Source organism: Microtus pennsylvanicus, chromosome 1, assembly GCF_037038515.1.
Source record: "Microtus pennsylvanicus isolate mMicPen1 chromosome 1, mMicPen1.hap1, whole genome shotgun sequence".
NCBI classification, from domain to species: Eukaryota; Metazoa; Chordata; class Mammalia; order Rodentia; family Cricetidae; genus Microtus; species Microtus pennsylvanicus.
In genome coordinates this window covers 37,426,254-37,431,518 of record NC_134579.1, presented here as the reverse complement: position 1 = coordinate 37,431,518, position 5,265 = coordinate 37,426,254, and the positions used below count along the sequence as shown (strand labels likewise).

Genomic DNA, 5,265 nt, shown 5'->3' with positions numbered 1-5,265 from the left:
TTTCCTCCAACCAATCTTCACCTTTGACAAAATCATTGGGGTTACAAAAGAACTTATATATTATAACTGAGAGATGTTACTGCTTTTTGCATCTATCCTCTATATATCCCCATAGTTTATACACATCAGACCTTAAATAAATATTTGTGAACAATGTTGCACCAAAATGAATTTGGGCTACCAGTGCATCATTTACAGGAATTATCCACATTTCTTTATTAGTTTGACATTAAAGCAGACAAACTTCTGGACCTGACTGCCTGGTATCATCTCTTCTTAAATTTCTTCATTGATGAAATCATCATACAACCTGCAAAGTTCTGTACCAGGTCCTCTGTGTTATAGCATGCCTTGCAGTTTAGTGTTTTTATGGGATTCCCAAGTGTAAAAAAAAAAGGGTGTCTCTGATTCTTGTACTTTCTTTTAGTCTCTTTTCCACCTGTTTGTCTTCTTTAACTCTAATGTGATTTTTTTATCTTATTGTATTTTATTTTTTCTTTTTCTTTATTCTCTCATAAAATACATCCTAACAAACAGCTTCCTTTCTGTTCACTCCTTCCAGCCACCCCAACCTCTACTCCAGATCCATTGTTCCTCCATTTTCCTCAGAAAAGATATATCCTCCCAGGGATAACAATCGAATATGGCATAGCAACATGCAACAAGACTAGTCACAAGCCCTTATATCAGGGCTCGACAAGGCTACCCAAAAGGAGGAAAATAGTCCCAAGAACATGTAAAATGGTCAGAGACATCCCACTTCCATTGTTAGGAGCCCACAAAACTCCCAAGCTAAATAACTATAACATACTTGCAGAAGAACTAGTACAGATCCACATGGCTTGCGTGACTGCCACTTTAGGCTGTGTGAGCCCTGCTTAGTTGATTTAGTGGGCTGTGTACTCCTGCATTCCTTGACCTGATGGAGGAAGGTCATTGGTTAAGTAATAAAGAAACTGCTTGGTCTCATAAGTTAAAACATAGGTGGGAGGAGTAAACAGAACAGAATGCTGGGAAGAAGAGGAAGTGAGCTCAGAGAGGCCATGCTCCCCTCTCCAGGGCAGACGCACACGATGAAGCAAGCTGCCAGGTCAGACATGCTGAATCTTTCCCGGTAAGATCGGTGCTACACAGTTTATTTGAGATGGGTTGATCGGGATATCAGAATTAGCCAGTAAGGGCTAGAGCTAATGGGCCAAGCAGTGTTTAAAAGAATACAGTGTCCGTGTAATTATTTCGGGGCATAAGCTAGCAGGAGGCCGGGGTGCTGGGGACGCAGCCCCGCCGCTCCTATCACAACATTGACCCAACTGAATCATACAAATTTTATCCTTGGGATTTAATGTTGTTGTTTTTTCAGTTGGTTTTATAAATTCTGTCTTTGTCTGTCTTATGTATATGTCTCTCTTTCTGTTTTGTTTGTGCATCTCTCTCTCTCTCTCTCTCTCTCTCTCTCTCTCTCTCTCCCTCTCTCTCTCTCTCCCTCTTTGTGTGATATTTATTGTAAAGGTTCCCACAGATGCTGTGTTTTCTTTTCCAGCACTTACATAACCATGTTCCAATACAATGGATAGTAGATGTCTGGGGTCTGCTTGGTAGTCTGAGGGACACACTGCCACCAGGGCCATAGCAATCTGGGTGACCTGAGTTACTGCCAGTATAATGGTGACATTTGAGCCCAAGCTGATTCCAAGTGTCATGTTTGGGTCTATGGTTCTGCTCTAACTGGGGTCTGTGTTGATGTCTCTGGCCTGTATTCTCACAGGTGACCATAGGAACCATGTATGTTAAAAATGGAGAGCCTTGCTTAGACAGCCCTATACTTCACTGGTAGGACCACTGATCCTGCTCCTTGCTAGACTTTGCAGCAGAACTGGCTCTGCCCCTCATGGGAGAACTAGTCCCTGCACTTGGGAGGCATGGTCCCACCCTTCACCATGGGAGTGGGAGAGCTGGCCCCAAATGCATGGATCTAGGAGAATTGGTTCTGCCCCTCAGTTGAGAGGTGTGAACCCAGTGGCCTGGACTGAGCAGTTCAGCTACCATACGGGTCCACATCCTGGGCTTGGATTGGCCCACCCTAACATCTACCCTATTTATAACCTGCTAGAGCAGGTGAACATGAAGGGTCAGGTAACTTTGGAATGGTAGACACAGGATCCCCATGACTTGGTGCAACAGGAAAATATCTGAGAGGAGTTTCAGTGAGAATGGTGTGCTAGAGATAAGAGTCCTTGAATCCGATCAATGACTTATTGCAATGAACATTTACATGTGGGGCTGATAGGACAAAAGGGTGTACTGTGTGACACATTGCAGCTCCCAGGCTTGCAGGATGAATGAAGAAGGGTTAGACAGGCAGGAAAGACACTGGAGTGAGGTGGGGTTTACTTTGTTTTGTTTTTAGTTAATTTCTGGAAGTTCCTTTGGGGAGATGCTGCAGGGGCAAGGAACAGGTATAGAGGAAGTAGGAGGTAAGCGGGATTGGGGAGCATGATGTGAAATTCCCAAAAAAATCAATAAATAATTGTGTTATATATAAAAATAGAGAGATATATACTGTCACTGTTATCTGTTAAATACAGGCCTTATGCGAGGTACCTTCTCAGAGGAAATAAATATCTTTAGTACAGCAAATAAGCAAATTTTGTAAGGATTTTATTTGAAAATCATCATATTCTAAACTTCACAATTAAATGTTCATTGAATAATGCATATGCATTTCACTGTTTTCATGTAAACATCATCTTCAAATGTCATCTGTAAAGAGTATATAATTTATATTTCCAAATATTTCATCAAACTTTTATAACAAGCATAAGAATGGAACCATGTTAATGGACCAGATTATTTGGTAAACTTCAAGAAGGTACAAGTACTGGATTATTTGGAGGCTGACTACAAGCAGAGAAATGTATAGATCAGGAATGTACAAGGCCAAGCTGTAAAGGGCTCTTGATTATTGGGAGGATCCAAAGCTTTCCCAGAGTCTCAAGGACATAATGGCCACAATTTTGTTAATTTTTTTGTAATATCCAAATGACCTTTACACAATAAGACATCGTTTCATCATAGCATTGCTTCAAATTTTGTAAATTGAATTTAAAATCCCTCACTGTAAATGACACATTTCAACAACTTTTTAATATAGTTCATTTTATAATTCATAATTATAATCCAAGCCTCTTTATAATTTCATGCTTTTTCTTTTATGTAGATCATCAGATTGCCGAAGAAAAAGAAGCAAAACTTGACAGACTTTCAGAAGGTGCTGGAGCCTGTGGAAGGTGCTGGAGCCTGTGGAAGGTGCTGGAGCCTGTGGAAGGTGCTGGAGCCTGTGGAAGGTGCTGGAGCCTGTGGAAGTGCTGGAGCCTGTGGAAGGTGCTGGAGCCTGTGGAAGGTGCTGGAGCCTGTGGCAGGTGCTGGAGCCTGTGGAAGGTGCCGGCTTCTTACTCAGGAATGCCTTAAATAAAACATATTCTAAAGTTAGTTCTGCTCTCACTCCTTAGTGTCTGTCAGATTTATTCCACCTTTCCATTTCTGTCTTTTCCTGAGTGATATGTAAGTCTAATTCCTACACAAACACACTTTAATATTTGCCTAATCAAGTGGAATAGAATATGTTTTATCAATAATCACCTGTAACTCAGCAACAGAGGTTTATTGCTACTGTGTAGTGAATGAGCTATTCCTTAGATTGAGGCTACGAAAACTATATCAATAAAAGACACAGTATTTAACACTTGACAGCAGACCAGAGAGTCTACATCATTTTGCATTTAATATATTCAAAATGCTAAATTGAACATCATACAAATCTAAAATATCCTCAGTTACTTTCCTATTTAATCATCATAGCATGCCCTGGATACAGAATTAAATTTTGTTATATAATTTTTTCAGAGTATGAGGAAATAAAAGAATTAGGTAGTTACTAATGATCAGTCAGAAAAATGAGGACATTTTTCAAATAGTTTTCAACATATATCATAAAATATCCAAATTAAACCTCCTTAAATTTGTACATTTTGTTAAAAAGAAAATATTTTATGAGGTCTAAACACTTCTTTTTAATTTTTTTCTAACAGAATCTATGACTTGCTGATTTCTTAGACTGTAGATAATTGGGTTCAACACAGGAATTATGACTGTGTAAATAGGGAGTCAATCATATTCTAGTCATCTGCTTGTCTAGAGGCAGGACGCACATACATGAAGAGAAGGGGGTCATAATACAAAGACACACACAGGAGGTGAGCTCCACAGGTTGAGAAGGCTTTCTTTATACCCTTGAAAGACTTATTCTGTAAGATTGTAAAGAGAATACACGTGTAAGAGACTAGAACAGTCACCATGGTGGTTACCTGAACAGTACCAGCTAAAGCAAACACCAACATAAAGCTAATGGATGGATCAGAACAGGAAATCTTTAAAAAAGGCATAACATCACAATAAAAATTATGTATTACATTGGAATTGCAAAAAGTTAATCTGAGTAAAAATACTTCATGAATGAAGGCATGAAGAAAACCACCTACAAATGACACAATTACTAGCTGGAAACATAGTCTATTGGTCATAATCACTGGGTAAAATAAAGGTTTGCATATAGCTACATAACGATCATAAGCCATTGAAGTTAAGAGGAAGCATTCTACACTTGCACTGAAGGCAAAGGAAAAAAAAACTGTAACAGGCATTCAGAAAGAGAAATCTTTGTGATCTTGAATGACAAGGTGATCAATAATTTAGGTGTCACTGTAGATGATAACCAACTATCCACAAAGGCTAAGTTGCTGAGGAATAGGTACATGGGGATGTGAAGGTGAGGATCACTCCATATGAGAGTGGTCAGGCTGAAGTTCCCCACAATGGTGATGAGGTAGATCACCAAAAATGTCAGGAAAAGGGGACTTTCCACTGTGGTTGATGTGTGAGTCCTTCTAGCATGAACTCTGTCAGCAGTGTTATATTCTCTGCTTTCATGTTCTTCAGGGATGTCTCCTGAAAGAGATATTATAGAACAATGGCAATGGGTTTCTGATCCTACTGTACGCACTGGCTTTGTGGGAGCCTAGGCAGTTTGGATGCCCAACTTACTAGACCTGGATGGAGGTGGGGGTTCCTTGGACTTCCCACAGGACAGGGAACCCTAATTGCTTTTCGAGCTGAGGGGGGGGACTTAATTGGGGGAGGGGGAGGGAAATGGGAGGCAGTGGTGGGGAAGAGACAGAAATCTTTAATAGATAAATAAACTAAAAAAAA

The 5,265-nt window shown here is 40.0% G+C and overlaps 1 pseudogene; it reads right to left on the bottom strand.

Moving 5' to 3' along the window:
• Positions 1 to 4,056: 4,056 nt before the first annotated feature.
• On the bottom strand, positions 4,057 to 4,986 carry LOC142839085 (olfactory receptor 5H2-like; annotated as a pseudogene).
• Positions 4,987 to 5,265: the final 279 nt, after the last annotated feature.